Source organism: Lactuca serriola, chromosome 6, assembly GCF_051521515.1.
Source record: "Lactuca serriola cultivar US96UC23 chromosome 6, Lser_US96UC23_V15, whole genome shotgun sequence".
In the NCBI taxonomy this organism is placed as follows: Eukaryota; Viridiplantae; Streptophyta; class Magnoliopsida; order Asterales; family Asteraceae; genus Lactuca; species Lactuca serriola.
This window is the reverse complement of record NC_136413.1, coordinates 159,435,055-159,456,537: the sequence shown is the minus strand read 5'-3', so window position 1 is coordinate 159,456,537 and position 21,483 is coordinate 159,435,055. Positions and strand designations below refer to the sequence as shown.

At 42.9% G+C, this 21,483-nt stretch overlaps 1 long non-coding RNA gene across 1 annotated transcript; it reads left to right on the top strand.

Annotated features, from left to right (window-relative positions):
- The first annotated feature begins 17,978 nt into the window (after positions 1 to 17,978).
- LOC145058898 (uncharacterized) lies at positions 17,979 to 20,029 on the top strand. The gene is made up of 4 exons (XR_013686573.1): positions 17,979 to 18,273; positions 19,022 to 19,174; positions 19,315 to 19,721; positions 19,814 to 20,029. It is a non-coding gene; the product is annotated as an uncharacterized LOC145058898 (long non-coding RNA).
- Positions 20,030 to 21,483: the final 1,454 nt, after the last annotated feature.

The window sequence follows — 21,483 nt, the reverse complement described above, 5'->3', positions numbered from 1 at the left end:
TTTGGGCCATTAGTGGGCTTGAGATCTTATCTAGTTTTGGGCCTTTCATAATTTGATTGTGGGCCTTAGTCTTGGGCCGAATTGAGTTAAGGGTAGATTGGTCAATTTACCCTTGGAAGGATATTGTGCTTGGTCTAACGGTTATTTTTGCTTCTTCGGTTAGTTCGGGATTTTCGGTGAGGCGGTGATTCAGGAATCTGCTTCTTCAGTTCAGAGTTTCAGCAGTTGCAAAGTGAGTTATCCTCACTATATCAACAGGGTCTAAGGCACCAAGGCCGGCCTTTTTATCGGACTGAGATCCTGGTATCATTGTTATGTTATTGCTTTGCTATGTTCGCATCCTGGTAGTTAGGATGGTATTGTGTTAGAGACCTGGTTAAGGTCGGTATCCTGGTATACAGGATGATGCTATGCTAGTGACCGGTTAGGTCGGTATCCTGGTAGGGAGGATGTTATGTTATGTGATCTGATAGATCGGTTTATTGAGTGTAAATTGTTATATGCTTGAATGTTTATGTGCACATGGTTGTTGGACTGGGGTTGGGTTGAGGGGGGTCATCTTTGTGCTGTAGGCCAACATACCCAGGGCGGACCGGTTGTCCCGAAGGCCCAGTGAGCAGTCCGGATAGGCTGTAGGCCCCAAGAGGGCAGACCAGACGTGTTGAGGCTCGGAGAGTGGACCAGGCCGACTGAAGGCCCAGTGCGGGTGGACCAGTCATACTGTAGACTCAGAGAGTGGACCAGGTGGATTGAAGGCCTGATGCGGGCGGACCAATCACACTGCAGACTCGATGTATATGGCTAGACTCGGAGGGTGGACCAGGTGGACTGTTGGCCGGTGCGGCGGACCAGTCACACAGTAGACCCGAAGTGCATGGCTGTTATGTGTTCTGTTATGATATGGCATGTTATGTGTGTGTGGTATATGTGGTTAGTATTTTGGGGGTATCTCACTAAGATTTGGCTTACAGTTGTGGTTTAATGTTTTTCAAGTTCTTCAGGAGGCCGTGGCAAGGCAAAGGCGTGATCGTACCACTCCTCATGATTATGTTTTATGATGTGATTCTGGGAAGACTCTGATAATAATTGTATTAAAAACCTTTTTGTAATAACATTAAGAAAATGGGTTGTTTTTGAAAAGTTAAAATTTGTTGTGAATTTATGGTCGTTACAAGTTGGTATCAGAGCCTTGGTTTGAGTGAATTGGAGGAACATTTGTGTGAATCCAGTCTCAAATCCGGGAGAGTTTTTAAAAGAGAATTTAAAATGGTTTTCAAAATAAGTAAAAGGAGGACGCGGAGGTACGATCAGTCGGAGCCAGTAAGTAACCCCAAAATACCATACATGATATTTGTTTTTAAGCTTTGATAGAACAGCATGCTAGTATTAGGCTAGAGATCTTCAGGTTTTCATGATAATGTTGCCTGATTTATGATGCCTGCTAGCCTAGGGTTCCTCCATGGGAGATTTCCGGTGCTCCTCTAGGAGTGAGGATTGAGCGCTTGTTATGTATGTTTCTCACTCGGGTGTTGACGTAGTAATTCATACAAATATGGGTAGGTGTGGAAGGTAGTATGGGCCCGTACTACTGAAAGCACAGGACCCATATGTGTATCAGGGAAACCATAACCTTTAGGGTTGGGTTGGGAGTTGGTTCCCGGGATATTGAGAAGTGTCTGAGATCTTGTGGTGTTTTTCAGTATGGTGGTTACGAGGCACGCTGGGAGCGGATCCGGGTCGGGATCAGGAGCAGGAGAGGGAGGTCGGGGTGGGTCGGTACCACCCGAGGTTATTGGTCAGATGAGCTCAGGCGAGTTAGATGCTAGGATTCGCGAGATCCTGCATGATGAGGTTGCTGCGTTGTTCCGGGCCGAGCTGCCGGAACTGTTTGGGTCGATCAAGACCGCCATGGTTGAGTATTTTGATGAGCGCTATGCGGCTCTCACAGAGACGGCTGCCGCGGCGGCTACGGCTGTTGTAGCAGCGGCAGAGGGAGGAGCCGGTCGAGGTTTTCAGTATCAGGACTTCGATAATACGAAGCCTCCTACCTTTGATGGAGTTCAGGACCCGATTGTTGATATGAGATGGTTGTCGGATGTGGAGGGATGTTTTTTTACGTGTCCGTGCCCTGCTGATCAGAGGGTGAGGTGTGCTCTGAACCTGTTGAGGCTCGGGGTGAAGGATTGGTGGAGATTGAGCATGGGGTCATATTCGGATGCATAGAGGGATGCAGTTTCATGGGATCAGTTTAGAGAGATGTTCAACACTTGTTATGTTCCGCGGGTTGAGAAGGAGAGATTGGCTCAGGAGTTCCTTGAGCTGAAGCAGGATTCAGAGTCGGTGACGGAGATCACTAGGATGTTCACTAAGAGGGCGATGTTTTGCCCTGAGTTCGCTTCGAAGCAGGCTCAGATGTCCCGATATCTGAGTATGCTCAAGAGGGATATCAGACAGTTTGTGTCTACGCAAAGGTGCGAGACCTTGTTGGAGTTGCAGGAGGCCGCCAGGCGGCGTGAGTTGGAGATTGAGTTGCAGTTGCGAGAGCAGAGGTAGGCTCCAGTGCAGTCGCAGCCGGCCCCGAAACGGTCCAAGACCATTGATTCTAGATTGGGAGGTCAGAGCAGCCACACTTGTGGGAAGTGTGGAAAGGGTCACACCGGAGTTTGTAGGTCCGGAGGTGCATGCCGCAAGTGCGGAAAGGAGGGGCACTATGTGAGGGATTGTCGGCAGTCAGCCCCAGTTTGGGATTTGAGCATTTGTTATCATTGCCATCAGGTTGGACACTTGAGAGTCAACTGTCCACAGCTTGCTGCAGGACCGGTGCAGGCTCCAGCACCGGCCACTTTGAGGATCACGGGTGGAGGTCAGGGTGGAGCAGAGCCCTCAAGGGCTTAGGGTCATTTTTTTCAGCTTACAGCGGAGGAGGTCAGAGCAGTGTCGGATGCAGCTGCGGGTATGTTTCCTTCATGATGTCTTGTTATCTTATGATTATTGTGGAGTATTGTTTATCTGTTAGTCTCGTTGTGTGGTTTTCGGTATGGTATTTGTTGTTCTTTGAGGGTTATGGTATGGTTATGGGTTTAGTGTTGGGAATTTCGTTGGTTATCATTCATGAGGGTTATTAGTGGAAATCTGGCGTTCGGTCTGAATGTTGGGTAGCATATGCAGTCGGAGGAGTGGTTAGTTGAAGATCGAGTTTCTTTCGAGCTTGGGATGATCAGTGTTGATATGTGATTTTATGAACCTTGCTCGTGCTAGTGGGAATCAGTTCGCGTGTAAGTGTTTGTGTTGTGTAGGGTTGTTGGGGGAGGTTGGTGATGGCAGCCGGTGGTTGATAGTCAGTGCTATAAGTGGGGGAGAATTGGAAAATTCTCCGGAAGATCGATGAGCATGTGAGGTTGTTTAGCTTCTTGGGATTCAGCAGTGTTTCGGTCAGCCAAGAGCGTAGGCTGGTATGAGTAAGTGGCAGGCATGCGGGGTGGGATGCAGACCAAGGGTATTTGATTGTGGAGGGCCTGGGATCAGGCCGGGATTGAGTATGTAGGATGGAGATAGAGTTCGGAATCCTAGAGGGCTAGAACAGTATGCATGGGAGGGTTTCTCGGAGAGATAACTCGGAATGATGAATGCTAGTTGAGCGGTCCGGGTAGACTGAAGGCTGGTAGGCGTACCAGTCAGGCCGAAGGCTCGAAGAATGGTCCAGCCAGGTTGAAGGCCCTGGAGGGCGGTCCAGATCGGCTGAAGGTTCTGAGAGTGGTCCAGATTGGCTGAAGGCCTGGTAAGGCGGTCCAGTCATGGTGAAGACTTTGCAGGTGTCGTTAGATCGGTTCGAGGAAATGGATTGAGTATGTCGCGATGTGTTAGCATTAGAAGGTCTGGCCCCAGGTATTGATCTCGATTAATGGAGATAGTGCATGGACTCGAGAGTCCTTGCGAGCAGATTTAGAGCATGTGTGTTGCATGGGATAGCGGTTATGCTATAGGGGAGTGGTGTAGCGTTGGGCGAGCACCGTGGCACTTGTCGTAGTGACAATGCAGCCAAGTGAATTTCCTTGGTAAGGAAAGAGAGAGGAATGTAGCTCTGAGAGGGAGTGTAAATTCACGGAAGTGAAAGCAGCAACACAGAGTTATGATTGGAGTGATCCAATTTTGGTCTTTGAGCAGCGTGATTGCGGCAGTGGTATGGAATCACATCCGGATTGGATGTCTGCTGAGGTCGCGGAAGGAATTTCAGGGGTGTAGAGCCAAGAGGCTCGGAAGGGATGCAGGGGTGGAGTCTTGGATTCCCAGTTTGATTCTGATCAAGGAATTGTGTATGTAGTGGTGATTCATCCTGGGGGATGTTTGGAGGTGTCGTCAGTGTGACGGTTTTTCCCAACCCGAGGGTGCTAGAGCTAGTTCAGCATGTGCAGGCGATTGCAAGAGGAGAACTCATGGGAGTTGCTTTGAGGCTGAAGAATGTGTCATCCGATCAGCATGGAGTGGATAAAGTTGGACTCAGATCGGGAACCCGGTGGTTCAGGGTTATATCTAGCTCATAAGAGTCAAGTGATTCTTGTGATCGAGATCGAGAAAAGTGCCATGGAGTGGTACTCGGTTGATAAGTGTAGAATCTGATAGGTGTGGTTATCAGAGGGTGAAGTCGGTGGCCAGCTTGAGGCGGTGGTCAGGACACCGCAAGAAAGGAGGAAGTTGAGTTTCAGGTTTCGATGGTTGTGTCTTGAGGAACCTGGTCTGGTTAATGCCAGGTGGTATGTTGCGGGAGAAGTTCTGGAGTCGAGTTGCCGCAGGCTTCGAGGGCGAAGTGTAACACCCCGAGATTCAGGTGCATTTCTTTCATCCTTATTCTTTATTGAATTGTCATGTTTAGTAATTGAGTGGAGGATGTGTAGCAAGTGAGTACGCTGGGCGTACCAGAGGAGTACGCTGCGCGTACTCACGCACTTAATTTGGACACTGAGTCGCCAAGGTACGCTGGGCGTACCTAGAGTTACGTCGGGCGTACCCGGCCCAGGTGCAAAAACCCTAATCCTCCTTTTGCACTATTTAAAGGGTGTTATGGCTCATTCCTTAGCCTCCATATCAGTGAGTGAAACCCTAAAAGAGATCCACATCGTTCTTAGAGTGAGAGAGTGTTGATTTGAGCTTGTTGGTGCTTTAGTGGCTTGGTGAAGAAGGAGGAAAGGAGATCTTGGAGGCTAAATCTTGAGGTGCCGTTTTGGATCTGAGATTTACAGAGGAAAGAGCTACTCTTGGAGGTATAAAGTTCAAAACTTTCCTCTTCTTTTGGTTGTTGTTGTATGTGACCTTTTTAGGGCAAAAAACCCCAAAGGTGGAGACTTTATGAGTGTAAAGTGCTCCATGGTCCGAGATCTGTCCCTTTTCAGTGTTATTAGTGATGTAGAGCCATAAAGTTCCCATCTTGGATGTTACTTTGGAGTCATGCATGTGTTTTAAGCCTTCTAGAGTTGAAGGTTGGATCATTTTGGGAGTTAGTGACTTGTTTAGCCATGCAAAGGCTTAAAGTCATCAACTTTATGGATTAAGGGGCTTAGAAGGGGTCAGATCTAAAATATGGACGTAGGTCTTAACTGTTTAAGACCTCAAGAGCAAAAGGGCTGAAGCAGGGGAGTACACCGGGCGTAATCCTTAGTACGCGCCGCGTACTGGGTGGCGCTCCCCGGTTCTGTGGTGCAGCCGGGTACGCCCAGCATACACATCTGGTACGCGCAGCATAACACGGAGAGTTGACTTTTGGTTGACTTTTAGGGTATGGTCTATTCTGGGGTCTTTGAGCTATGGGAGGGGTAAAATGGTCTTTTACCCTTTTGAGAGTGTCATAAGAGAACATAGTCTACCCTTTGAGAGTTATATTAAATAGAGTGTTATTTTCATATGATTACCCAGAGGCTAGGCCAGCGTTTACCGAGTCAGAGATTTACCGAGATACCCGAGGTGAGTCTTCTCATATATAATTTACCTAGTGTGGTAATAGAGTTCAGAGACAGAGTATTGTAGAGTTATATGCCAGTGTGATTGCATGTTATTATGTGTTGTGATTTGTTGTGATATGTGATATGCATGATTCAGAGTTACAGAGTTGGGACTTTCGGGTCCCTAGAGTTAGGGCCAGAGGGCCCACAGAGAGTTGGGGCTGGAGGGCCCCACTGAGACACATTGACCAGCGGGTCAATAGAGTTACAGCCTCGAGTGGCTATTATGTGATTAGTGTGGTATTTTGGGGAACTCACTAAGCTTATGCTTACAGTGTTTAGTGTTATGTGTTTCAGGTACCAGTGATGCCCACAGGAAGGCGTCGGCTTGATTCGTACACACATATGGGATTGGATGTATTTTGATCTTGGGAGACATTTGTGAACTAAAAACATGATGTTATGACATTTTATGAATCAATGGTTTTATTTAAAAATGTGTTTTCAAATGTGAAAAATTGTTTTAATTTTACGGTGTTACAAGTTGGTATCAGAGCCTAGGTTAGGGGGATTCAATTGCACCTTCAGGCGTATCTGAACTCAAACCGGGGATTTGAGAAAATTTTGATAATAAAACAAGTTTTCAAAATAAGAACTTGCGAGACAAACAGAGCAGAGTCGTGTGTACGAACAGCCAGCGTCCGAACGGTGATTTCCCAAAATACCATTATTATAAGTGTTATAAGATATGATGTGATATGTTATCTAATGAGCTATGATATGCATGCTAGAGTAGACTAGGTATTCTTATTAGGACTAGAGTGGCCTGATATGTGATGCCTGAGTCTAGGAGTCTTGCTGCTATGAATATTTTAGAGTGGTTAGGTAGCAGCGAGGAGATTATGAGAGATCTGTTTGCGAGTATCCTATGATTAGAGAGAGTAGAGTGCTTGGGACTTGGGACCCTGGGAGGAGGACTTAGGGTGGATGCTGATGCGGTGTGGACGGTAGTATTGGGCCCGTACTACTAAAGACACCGGGTCAGTGCACAGTCCAAGTAAGAATCTTTAGAGTACCAAGGAACAAGTAGGATGGAGTACTCGAGTGTGAGTATACTCGAGCGAGTCCCTGATATTATTCTTATATTGTATTTCAGAGAGAGAGAGAGAGAGAGATCATGGTTGGGACTCGCCACACGCCAGGGACCAGTGATACGAGGGATAAGGAGATCCGTAGGATCATCCAGGAGGTGGTGGCTACGGCCATCAGGGCAGAGATACCAGAGATGTTCGGGTCTATCAAGACAACATTGATAGAGACATTTGATGAGAAGTACGCTTCTCTATCTGAGGCTGTTGTTGCTGCAGCCACTGCAGCTATAGCTGCGACGAGGCCGCAGGGTGGTGATGCGTTGCTGTTCCGAGAGTTCAGCAACACAAAACCACCGGAGCTTGACGAGACCCAGGACCCGATTGCGGCGATGAGATGGATTTCAGACATAGAGGGGTGTTTCTTTACTTGCTCATCTCCTGAGCATTTGAGAGTCCGGTTCGCACTGAACCAGTTTCGCTTGGGAGCGAAGGACTGGTGGAAATTTGTGATGGCGCACTATACGCCTGCTGAGTTTGCAGCAGTGACCTGGGAGAGGTTCACAGCTATGTTCTGAGATGAGTACGTTCCCCAGGTGGAGAGGGAGCATTTGGCCCATGAGTTTCTGACCCTCAAGCAGGGTACTAAGTCTGTTACGGTGATTACGAGGATGTTTCATGAGCGGGCGATGTTCTGCCCAGAGCACGTGTCCTCCGAGCAGGCACGTATGAGTCGATATTTGAGCATTCTGAGGAGGTACATACATGAGTTCGTGGAGAACTCGACGTACCGGACATTATCGAGCTTCAGGTAAAATCCCGGAAGAGGGAGATAGAGCTGGAGACTCAGGCTAGGGAGGAGGCTGATTCTCAGGGGAGGGATCGGCGACCGATGCAATCTCAGCCGGTAGCCAAGCGGGCTGATGTGTACAAACTCACTTAGTTTTAAACCTACTTTTAATTATCAAATAACACACAAAAGGCAGTGAACCTATCAATTGTGGTATAGCTAAATAAGCAGGGTATCGAACACAGGGAACGGAAAATTAAATTAAAAACTAATTTTATCTAAGTTAATTAAGAAGTAGGGGTTTTTTTTAGTTTTACAAGACTAGAAACTTACTAACTATTACTAATTTAAGACTAGAAAATAACGACTTAACTAGATTCAATAATTGGAAAGGAACTTCTGTTTAGTTCAACTTGGTTAACTCTATGGTTGATTTCAATGTAATGGTGCAATGGATTAATCCTTTCGTTGGTTACCGATTCAAGTGATTAGATTCGTATTCACTACCCTAATCCTTAGCAAATAAACTAACTTAAACAGTGGCCAATTGTCTAATTTAATTACATTCACTAGATTAATTATTCGGGTTAAGTTAGACTTGCAATAGTTAACTAATTCATTCTTTTAATTAACTTCTTGTTTGATGGTCATCTTACAAGCTTGCACATGAATTTACTCAATTTTCTTATTAATTCTAGTTTCATATTCATTAATCCTAGACATATAGCATAGTGATCACATAGCATATGAGGTCAATAATCAATAGATGTTCATGCTAATCAATTATCTTCCTATTAACAGAAAATTAATTATTATTCACACACAAGGTTCTTTAGCAAGCTAAAATAACAAAAATTCACCAACTTGGAATTAATCCTACCAATCAATCAAACCATATTGTCAACTTTGTATCCCCAAACAGAAGTCTAAAGGTTTTAGCTCATAATTAAAGTAAATAATAGCAAACAAACAAAGTCAAGTTGCTTAATCATGATGATAAAACAAAAGAATCAATGGAATGATGAAATTTTGCCTTAATTACTCTCCGGAATTGAATTCTAGCTTCCTTCGTCGTCTTCTAGGGTTTTTCTGGCTTCTCAATCGTAGCAAAATACTTCTGAATCGTCCCAGAACTCTCCTCAATCGATCTGTGGAATTATCTTTAAATATATGAATCGACTCGTCGAGTCCCTCTCACATTCCCCGTATTGTGATAACTCTCTGGGATCCCGAGTCATTATCTTCTCGATTCTTCGATTGGACTCGCCGAGTAGTCGATCTGACTCGCCGAGTAGATGCCATTTTTAGTGTTTCTCTTCTTTTTTCCATTCTCGATCTTCTAACTGTTTCTCCCGCTTCCTTTCGCTTCCGGGCTTCATCTTTGAACTTAAAAACATAATTTAACACTTTTAAGTACCTTTTGTCCATAATATGCAATAATTTAGCTAATAAATGAATAAAAATGTATACTTAATATGAACTAATTATGCACATATCAAAATACCCCACACTTGTCTTTTGCTTGCCCCCAAGCAAAACTGAATTTTAAACATATTAGAATCATATATAACAACTCCAATCTAACCCAGCCATTATGCCAAGACCGCAACGCATGCATTTGTGTCTAAAATTTTTCCTAAAAACCTCCCATACTCCAAATACTCACAATCCTCATAAACACTTGCCCACTCACCCCGAACTATGCTCATTTTATGTAACCCTCCGAATCCATCCGCAGAAAACCTCTTACCCTCAAGGTGTTTTTAATTGAGCAACCCGAGCATACATAATCTAGAATTACAACTTTTTGATACCACTATGGAGCTCTTTTGAATTCATCTCTTCTTTGATATTTTATTTGATCTCTTTGAATTCACCACCTTTATTATTTGATTTTCGGGTATCTTCAACTTTTTGGATTTCTTGGAATTTTGATCTTTTGATCTTCACTTTAGTCGCTCCAAAATTCATACAATCTCTCTTGTAATTCTCTCTCTTTTTTACATGTACCTCACTTTTTTCACTCAAAGCCCTACATGCTTAAGCAGGGGCGCTTAATCTCAACCTTTATTGGCTAACGATAACAATCTTCCTGGATACATTTCAAGTTTAGGCTGCTAAACATATTGCATCCCTCGGGCTGAGCAGGGTCGTGTTTTTGTCCCATGATTTCACTGGAATATGGAAGCCACAAATGCACTAGAACGTATATAGGCTCAACTAAACATTTGGGTTATCATGCAATTATCAACACAACTCTAACATGGAGTCCTAATTACTTTTAACAAAATCTTCTAAATAAAGTCCTAAGTAATACTTTTGGTATGCAAAATTTTAAAAATTAACCTAAATTAAGACTCTAAATTTTCTATTATGTAACCAACCCCCTACCCCACACTTATTTGATGCAATGCCCTCATTGCATATTATGCATAATAAAAACATAAAAAGAAACTAAAGAGGGAATTGGAACAAACTCCCCTGGGATAGCAGTGGATAGGTTGATCCGTGGGTGCGTATTCGAGATTTTCGGTGTTGAGTTCCCGATTGATTTGGTTCCTATTGCGATGGGTGATGTATGTGTCATTGTGGGAATGGACTGGTTGAGCAGATTCGGTGCGGTTATCGACTGCGAGCGTCAGCTGGTGACCATACGAGACTGCGAGCGTCAGCAGATTCAGTGCGGATATAGTGGGGGAGTTCATTCGGTGTACGGTGAGGGTACACGTTCTGGGTCAGCGTTTTGTTTGGCCGCTAGAGTGAGGCAGTGTCTACAGCAGGGCTGTAAGGGCTTTGTGGCGTATGTGATGGATACGCGGGTTGATTCAGAGAGACCGAGGTTAGTTGAGGAGGTTCCGATAGTGTGTGAGTTCCCGAACATATTTCCAGAGGAGTTGTCGGGTGTGCCTCCCGTGAGGCAAGTGGAGTTCAGTATCGATTTGGTTCCGGGGGCCACGCCTATTGCCAAGGTGCCCTATCGCCTTGCACCTCCAGAGATGCAAGAGTTATCCTCGCAGCTTCAGGAGCTGTTGGGAAAGGGGTTTATTTGGCCGAGCAGCTCGCCGTGGGGAGCGCCTATCCTTTTTGTCAAGAAGAAGGATGGTTCACACCGGATGTGCATTGATTACCGGGAGTTGAACAAGCTGAAGGTCAAGAACCGTTACCCGTTGCTGAGGATCGATGATTTGTTCGATCAGTTGCAGGGAGCATCTTGGATCTCCAAGATCGATTTGAGGTCGGGGTATCATCAGGTAAGGGTGCGAGATGAGGATATCTAGAAGACAGCGTTCAGGACTCGTTATGGGCATTATGAGTTTGTGGTGATGCCTTTCGGACTCACCAATGCCCCAACAGTGTTCATGGATCTCATGAACAGAATGTGCAGGCCGATGTTGGATCAGTCAGTGATCGTGTTCATCGACGATAGTTTAGTGTATTCGAGATCCAGAGAGCAGCATGAGGAGCATTTGAGGGAGATCCTCGGAGTTCTAGGATCGGAGAGGCTTTACGCCAAATTCTCCAAGTGTGATTTCTGGTTGCGAGAGGTCCAGTTCCTAGGGCACCTCGTTAACTAGAAGGGAATTTTAGTTGACCCGACCAAAGTGGAGGCAGTGATGAGTTGGGAGGTGCCGAGGACACCGTCCGAGATCAGAAGTTTCTTGGGGTTGGCAGGCTATTATCAGATATTTATCAGGGATTTCTCCAAGATCATCGTGCCACTCACCAGGTTAACCCGGAAGGGTGTCGCTTTTTTCATGGGGACCAGAGCAGCAGACCTCCTTTGAGACGCTTCGCCAGAGGCTATATGAAGCCCCAGTGTTAGCCCTTCTAGAGGGGATGGAGGACTTTGTGGTGTATTGTGTTGCGTCGATCTTGGGGTTGGGAGCGGTGTTGATGCAGAGAGGGCATGTGATAGCATACGCATCGAGATAGCTGAAGCCTTATGAGTCGAGGTATCCCACCCACGATCTAGATTTGGGGGCAGTGGTGTTCGCCCTCAAGATTTGGCGTCACTATCTATACGGGGTTCGGTGTACGATATACACGGACCACAAGAGCCTGAAGTATTTGATGGATTAGCCCAACCTAAACATGCAACAGAGGAGGTGGTTGGACGTGGTCAACGATTATGATTGTGAGATCCTGTACCACCCGGGCAAGGCTAATGTTGTAGCCGATGCACTGAGCTGCAGGGCGGAGAGCACCCCGTTGCGAGATGTATGTTTGAGATTGACCATGATAGCTCCGGTGTTGGACACCATTCGTGGGGCACAGGCTGAGGTTGTGCAGCCTGAGATGTAGAAGAAAGAGCGAGTTGTTGGGTTGGTATCGGAGTTCGTTACCGATGGCCGGGGGCTTATGACATTTCAGGGGCATATCTGGGTACCGTTTGTGGGAGGGACGCATACCATTTTGATGGAAGAGGCTCATCGATCGAAGTTCTCGATCCATCCTGGGGCCACTAAGATGAATTTAGACCTGAAGAAGGAGTATTGGTGGCCCTGTATAAAGAGGGATGTCACGTGGTTTGTTGAGAGGTGCTTAACCTGCCGTAGGGTTAAGGCCGAGCACCAGAGACCGCATGGTAAGTTGCAGCCGTTGGAGGTTCTCGAATGGAAGTGGGAACAGATTACCATGGATTTTATCACCAAATTGCCAAGGACTACTAGGGGAGTCGATGCAATTTAGGTGATTGTGGACAGGTTGACAAAGAGCGCCCACTTCCTTGCTATCAGTGAGAGCTCTTTCACAGAGAAGTTAGCAGAGATGTGCGTGAGGGAAGCAGTATCACGGCATGGAGTGCCGATCTCGATTGTCTCAGACCGAGATGTGCGTTTCACTTCCAGATTCTGGAAGAAGTTTCACGAGGAGTTGGGTACTAGACTGCATTTTAGTACCGCATATCACCCCCAGACTGACGGACAGAGTGAGCAGACGATTCAAACGCTCGAGGACATGCTCCAGGCATGTGTGTTGGATTTCGGGGGGAGTTGGGACACGTATTTGCCCTTGGCAGAGTTTTCCTACAACAACAGCCATCATTCGAGCATTGGTATGCCACCCTTTGAGCTGTTGTATGGGAGGAGGTGTCGGACCCCCATTTGCTGGGGAGAGGTCGGGCAGCGTGTTATTGGTAGTACCGAGATTGTGCTGCAGACGACTGAGCAGATACAGCAGGTCAGGCAGAGGTTATTGACCGCTCAGAGTTGTCAGAAGAGTTATGCGGACAGGTGTCGGTCCGAGCTCGAGTTCCAGGTCGGCGACCTTGTTCTCCTAAAGGTCTCTCCTTGGAAAGGAGTGATCCGATTCAGAAAGAGGGGCAAATTGGGGCCCCGATATATCGGTCCTTTTCGGGTGATTGCAAGGGTAGGCAGGGTAGCCTACCGGTTGGAGCTACTTGCAGAGTTAGGTCAGATCCATGACAGTTTCCACGTGTCGCAATTGCGGAAGTGTATAGCCGATGAGTCGGCAGTGGTACCATTGGAGGATATTCAGGTGGATGCGAGCCTAAATTATGCTGAGAGACCGGTGGCAATCAGAGATCGGAAGATCAAAGTTTTGAGGAACAAGGAGGTACCTTTGGTTTTGGTTCAGTGGCAACATCGGAAGGGGTCCGAGATGACTTGGGAGTCAGAGTCGGAGATGCGAGGGCAGCATCCAGAGTTGTTCGAGGAATGAAACTTCAGGGGCGAAGTCTAGTTCTAGTGGGGGAGAATTGTAACACCCCGAGATTCAGGTGCATTTCTTTCATCCTTTTTCTTTATTGAATTGTCATGTTTAGTCCTTGAGTGGAGGATGTGTAGCAAGTGAGTATGCTGGGCGTACCAGAGGGGTACGCTGCGCGTACTCATGCGCTTAATTTGGATGCGGAGTCGCCAAGGTACGCTGGGCGTACCCGGCCCAGGTGCAAAAACCCTAATCCTCCTTGTGCACTATTTAAAGGGTGTTATGGCTCATTCCTTAGCCTCCATATCAGTGAGTGAAACCCTAAAAGAGAGCCCCATCGTTCTTAGAGTGAGAGAGTGTTGATTTGAGCTTGTTGGTGCTTTAGTGGCTTGGTGAAGAAGGAGGAAAGGAGATCTTGGAGGCTAAAGCTTAAGGTTCCGTTTTGGATCTAAGATCTACAGAGGAAAGAGCTACTCTTGGAGGTATAAAGTTCAAAACTTTCCTCTTCTTTTGGTTGTTGTTGTATGTGTCCTTTTTAGGGCTAAAAACCCCAAAGGTGGAGACTTTATGAGTGTAAAGTGCTCCATGGTCCGAGATCTGTCCCTTTCCAGTGTTATTAGTGATATAGAGCCATAAAGTTCCCATCTTGGATGTTACTTTGGAGTCATGCATGTGTTTTAAGCCTTCTAGAGTTGAAGGTTGGATCATTTTGGGAGTTAGTGACTTGTTCAGCCATGCAAAGGCTTAAAGTCATCAACTTTATGGATTAAGGGGCTTAGAAGGGGTCAGATCTAAAATATGGACGTAGGTCTTAACTGTTTAAGACCTCAAGAGCAAAAGGGCTTAAGCAGGGGAGTACGCCGGGCGTAGTCCCTAGTACGCACCGCGTACTGGGTGGCGCTCCCGGATTCTGTGGTGCAGCCGGGTACGCCCAGCGTACACATCTAGTACGTGCAGCATAACCAGGAGAGTTGACTTTTGGTTGACTTTTAGGGTATGGTCTATTGTGGGACCTTTGAGCTATGGGAGGGGTAAAATGGTTTTTTACCCTTCTTAGAGTGTCATAAGAGAACATAGTCTAGCCTTTGAGAGTTATATTAAATAGAGTGTTATTTTCATATGATTACGCGGAGGCTAGGCCAGCGTTTACCGAGTCAGAGATTTATTGAGATACCCGAGGTGAGTCTTCTCACTATACTTTACCTAGTGTGGTAATAGAGTTCAGAGACAGAGTATTATAGAGTTATATGCCAGTGTGATTGCATGTTATTATGTGTTGTGATTTGTTGTGATATGTGATATGCATGATTCAGAGTTACAGAGTTGGGACTTTCGGGTCCCTAGAGTTAGGGCCAGAGGGCCCACAGAGAGTTGGGGCTGGAGGGCTCTACTTAGACACATTGACCAGAGGGTCAATAGAGTTACAGCCTCGAGTGGCTATTATGTGATTAGTGTGGTATTTTAGGGAACTCACTAAGCTTATGCTTACAGTGTTCAGTGTTATGTGTTTTAGGTACCAGTGATGACCGCACGAAGGCGCCGGCTTGATTGGTACACACATATGGAATTGGATGTATTTTGATCTTGGGAGACATTTGTGAACTAAAAACATGATGTTATGACATTTTATGAATGAATGGTTTTATTTAAAAATGTGTTTTCAAATGTGAAAATTTGTTTTAATTTTACGGTGTTACACGAAGCCTAATTTAAGTGTGGGAGAATTGTAACGCCCCGTTCTTAGAAGTACTTATTTATGATTCCCCGGGATTTAAGAGGAAGGGTACTTTGGTCCTTTTATGGGAAAATTGGAAAAAGAAGGCCAAATATGAAGAATGGGACACGCTGAGTACGCCCAGTGTAGGCTGGGTTACGCCCAGAGTAAATGAGTAAATGGACGCGGGTACAAGGTAGAGTACGCCCAGCGTACTCTCAGAGCCTTAAAACCCTAATTTGAGGGTAAGCCACTATAAAAGGAACATAATGGCTCAAACCCTAGCCTCATTATCAGTCTCCCCAACCTCAGAGAAACCCTAGAACGCCCCTCCATTCCTTTTTGTGAGATCTTGACCTTGGGAAGCTCATTTTGGAAGTTTAAGTTTGGAAGAGGAAATGAGGGAGTTGTCAAAGAAGTAGTTGAGTGGCTGGAGCTTATAGATCTGGAAAGATATCATCCTTTGGAGCCTATATGAGGTATAAAGCTTCTTGCTTGACATGTATATTGTATAGATCTAAGTGTTGTGAAGCTTTGACACCATTCTTGTCCTAAAAGTCCTCATCTTGATGCATGTTTTGAGTTGGTCGAGATTATTTGTCCTTACAGACCTTAGGAGAGGTCTTGAGTGAGAAAAGTGAGGTCCCAAGGGTTGTGGTTGTTCCATGTGTGAGATAAGTAGGTCTTAATGGATTAAGACCTTGGATTAAGAGCTTTATGGACGTCCCAAGTAATAAAGTTTGAGACTTTATGAATCTTAGGCATATTTGGCCTAAGGATCTGAAGTTTGGGCTTAAGAGCTTAAGCCATTGAGAAGTTATGTGGACTTGTTGAGCAGCGAGGTTACGCCCCGCGTAACAAAGGAGTACGCCCCGTGTAGCGGGTCAGTGCCCTGATCCCCATTTGCGAATCAGCATTGTACGCCCAGCGTACTCCCTCTGTTAGGTTTTCATTTTGGGCCTTAGGGATTGGGCTGTTATTGGGCTGCTGGATTTTGGGGCCGTGACTGGACATTTTGGATGGAGTATTGTGGACCCATTAATTATTATGGACCATGGGTCTCGGCCCATTTGGTGAGGTGGGCCCAATTTAGTAAATTGGGCCCATTTGGTTATGTGATCTGATAGATCGGTTTATTGAGTGTAAATTGTTATATGCTTGAATGTTTATGTGCACATGGTTGTTGGACTGGGGTTGGGTTGAGGGGGGTCATCTTTGTGCTGTAGGCCAACATACCCAGGGCGGACCGGTTGTCCCAAAGGCCCAGTGAGCAGTCCGGATAGGCTGTAGGCCCCAAGAGGGCGGACCAGACGTGTTGAGGCTCGGAGAGTGGACCAGGCCGACTGAAGGCCCGGTGCGGGCGGACCAGTCATACTGTAGACTCAGAGAGTGGACCAGGTGGATTGAAGGCCCGGTGCGGGCAGACTAATCACACTGCAAACTCGATTTATATGGCTAGACTCGGAGGGTGGACCAGGTGGACTGTTGGCCGGTGCGGCGGACCAGTCACACAGTAGACCCGAAGTGCATGGCTGTTATGTGTTCTGTTATGATATGGCATGTTATGTGTGTGTGGTATATGTGGTTAGTATTTTGGGGGTATCTCACTAAGATTTGGCTTACAGTTGTGGTTTAATGTTTTTCAAGTTCTTCAGGAGGCCGTGGCAAGGCAAAGGCGTGATCGTACCGCTCCTCATGATTATGTTTTATGATGTGATTCTGGGAAGACTCTGATAATAATTGTATTGAAAACCTTTTTGTAATAACATTAATAAAATGGGTTGTTTTTGAAAAGTTAAAATTTGTTGTGATTTTATGGTCGTTACACATACATATACCTCACATCCATATCTACCCCCACACCACACATCCAAACACCCTACCTCCACACCAACCCCCTACCAACCTCCCATACCCAAACACACACCCTCACCCGCACCCACATGCATTATTATACAAGTAGGGTTTAACTTTCATTGTCATATTAGTCATTCAAGTTTGAGTGTGTGTGTGTGTGTGTATCGAGTTTATTTAATTGTTATATTTTAATATGCTAATTGTTTTAAATATATTTAAAATTTCACCCACCAAATAGTTGTCGTGTTTTTGTCTGACACGACACGTTACGACAATGTTTTAAGTAACAAGAACAGAACATGACACGATGTCGTGTTTTTTTAAGTAACACGAAAAATGAACCAATTAAAAAACGAAAAACATGGCACGACACGATAAAGATAAAATAAAATAAAAAATAGTTATATTTTTTAATAGTTAATCATATATAACACGACAAACACGAAAAACACGACAGACAAACTGCTAAATCGTGTCAATTCCGTGTCGAATTTTGAACATGAACACGACACGACACGACGTCTTTTTTTTTTTTTTTTTTTTTACAGATGACACGAACACGAATTCGAATTTCAGTTTCGTCCCAGTTTCGTTTCATGTCGACATGTCGTGTATTTTTGTCGTGTCGTGTCATTAATTATCACCCTAATTCCACTAAAGTATTCATTTTAGATCAATTATTTATTTATCATCATTTATCAAAATTTAAAATTTTAATTATGAATGAAATCAAAAATTTTAAAATAATTTATTGTTTTTATATAAAACGTAACGAAAGTGATTATTAAATAAATTTATTTATTTTTTTAAAATCCAATTATTTCACTAAGGATATTTTATATTTTATGAATTTCAATCAAAATTTGAATTCTTTTTATACATAAACCTTAATCCCCCACATCCCAAAACAAAGGATTTTTTTCATTTACGTCAAATTTGCCTTAGAAAACCTGTTCCTGCCTCCCTCTCAATTTCGTCTCTCCGCCTATTTTGATCTTCGTCGATCCCTCTCTTATTTGTTACATCTCTATCTATATCGTCTCCTTCGTTAGGTGAACCTCTATCTCACGATCTAATCTATGCGCACCTCTCAATCGCTGACATCTTTATTTGACTTCATAAGAAGAATTTCGATCAACGATACAATAAACCTTTGCACTATCGTCGCATAATCAAGAACAAGAGAGATGACCTTACGCAGGAAGTCGGAACTTTCATGCCAGTGTATGTCCATTGGAAATATATTATATTCTTCTTTATTTATATGTTTTTCTGGTTTAATTCTCATAGATGCCTACCACATATTTGATGTTTGGATCCTTTGGTTTTGATATGATGATAAGGTTTAGGTTTCATTGCATTAAATGTTGTGAATTCTGATTTTCTAGAGTTAGTTCCTGTAATCACTTAAAGCAGATTTCTCATTTTACAAATTACTTTCCGATTTTTCATGTTTCTGCCATTTCCTCCTTTAGCCCGAAAAATCAAATTCGCTCTTGCCCGTTGGTACCAGGCTCTTGCTTGCGTTGCTCTCTTTTTCTCAATTCCATAAACAATAATTTGTTGAGGTAAATTTTGATTTGTTTTATTTAATATATTGTTATACTAAATTTGTTCTTACTTTTATTTTTCTCATTTTTTTTTTAACTCTATGCAATAATGACGAGACAATGATTAAGTAAAATCTTAATATAATTACAACTTTGATTTTGTCTTATTTTTGTGGTTTATGTTTTGATTAAGTAAAAAAGAAGCAACATCTAAGTTTAATATCGACTTCATTTCAATTTCTTTTTTGTGAAGAGTTGTATCAATACAAGAAAGAATATGAAGTAGCTAGAGGTGAGATATTGCTTGATTATGAAGAGAATGATGGTTGATTACTCATGAATAACCAAAAAGTATGTATTTAACTTGAAATATTTAATATGGACTTGTTTGTATTTTGACCTTGGTTTGACTATCTGTATAGATTACAAGAGAGATGCCGAGGAGCAAGTTCCTTTTATGGAGATCCTAGAAATGTGCAAGAAGAACACCACCATTAAATTTCTTCATATTTTGGCACCCATGAGGATGAAAACATCCTAGATATGGAAGAGTTTGACATACCGGCTATGATAAGGTTAGAAAAAGAAATCATAATTTGCAAAGTTGAATTGAATTATCTAACTTTGAGGTTATTTAGTGTTTGTATGGTAAGCAGATTGATGAACTTTTTACTACAAGTAAAAGTCTTGATACTTTGCCAATTTTGTATTACAGTCAAGGATGCTTTGTGAGCCAGAGTTAGTCCTTGAAAATGTCAATTAAGATCATGCTTGCAAAACGGTAAAAAATGCATATTTGTTGGATATATGCAAGAAATAGCAACTTACTTTTATTATTATTATTATTATTATTATTATTATTATTATTATATCATACTTTTATTTCTTTCTATTATGGCATAATACTTTCAATGATTTCTTATTAAGAGATTGTACTTTGAAAAATCTAAGTAGTTTTAGCATGTACCTTCAAATCTTTTTCTTATTAATAACAGTCTAGACACCTTTAAGGAACATCTATTGGAACTTGGTGGGATTCTACACTATACATTGTGGGACTTCATTTTTTTAGGAAATTGCAAAAGCCACCATAGTCTAGACCAAAATGGGTTTATGATATGGGTACTACTTTTTGCATTACATTTTATTTTCTTCATAAAGTAGTATACTAAGTTTATGATGAACTCATTTTTTTGGTTTCAATGTTGTTATAGTTACCAGAAATTATATCACATCAAAACTCAACGAAAAGGAAACCAACTTACATATCATTTGATGCCCTTCTCAAGAAGACAAGGAGCAATACAAACAAGATGAATGCCTAGTTATGTTTAGGTTTTGGTTTATGATGTGTTTGATTTTTTAACCATTATTTAAATTCTTGAAATTAGGACAATTTTATTTTCTTTTCTATTTTAATTAGGAATGTAATGTATGGATTTGGATTTCAATTATTAGTAATATCAAATTATGAATTTTGCTTTTGTTTCATATTGTTGGGTTTCGTTACTTTAATTTAAATTATTTTGATGTGTCAACAATGTATAAAAAGTAACAATAAATAGTAAGTTAAAGTGGCTTTAATATAAATTTTGCCAACAATGTATAAAAAGTAACAATAAATAGTAAGTTAAAGTGGCTTTAATATAAATTTTGCCATGTTTTATAGGTTTTAAATGTCTCTAAAAATATACAATGGTTACTTTACATCAATTTTTAATGTGTGGCTAAATGGTTAACAATAGCCTTAATATACAAGAATTATGAGACTACAATTGATTTAAAATGATGTTTATTCTAAAGTTCTTGTGATTAAGTTAAACAATAACAAGATGAAAAACAATTTATGTGGCAAATAAATACCATAATTGATTGTTGTTGCGACTAAATACTAGCAAATCGTCACTTACATCATTAATTATGTGTCCATTTACCGAACACGGACATGTTCACCGTAATTATATGTGTCTAAAATATACCCAATAGTCTTAATACGATACCGAATAGTCCTTAATTTTAACAAAATGTGTGGCTTTATAATACTTATGATTGTATTTCACTTATGTAACACTAGCCAAAATAGGTCAATACAATCACATGTGATTATGCTAATCATGTAATGTGATAAATGTACTATATATTTCATGATAAATTCTAATACAAATATGAACTTTCTTTATGATACAACTCAAAGTATACGTCCATATGATTCTAAAAATATAGAGAACGTCTGAATCTGACTTCGCATGAAGAAGTTATGATAAACCGAACACTATAAATCTCTATAATAAGAGGAATTTAAAATAGACTTAGAATTAGCTACTTAAGTCTAAAAGAGAGTTGTATTACTCATAAATACCTACGCGTGCATATAAAGAACGTCAAAAATGGAGTTCGTATGCAAAAGTTATTGCATTCCGAAGATTCAACTTTCAGAAACCCTAAGCTAAACTAAACTCACGACGTGAACAATGGGTTTATTCACGACGTGAGGAGTCATTTTGCCACATTTCGGAATCTAGAAGGTGTGACGAGGCTGCGAGGGGATAAAATCCAAACTCACGACGTGAACAAGGAGTTTTTCACGATGTAAGGAGTCACATGGCCACCTTCCGAAGCTAGGGACGCAAATGGCAAGTCTACGGGGTGATCATGCAAGACTCATGACGTGAGCCTTATGACACTCACGACGTGAGTTTCTAAAACCCTTACTATAAATAGCAGGTCCGACTTCAGCCATTCTTACACCAAAACTTCTTCCCTTTCTCTCCTTTGCTGAGGCCATTTTGCATCCCGAGCCCCGACGATCTCGCACGCTGGCCGTTTTGCTTAGATAACATAAAATCACGCTACTATAGTGAGTTTCACGGCCCCACTTTCTAAT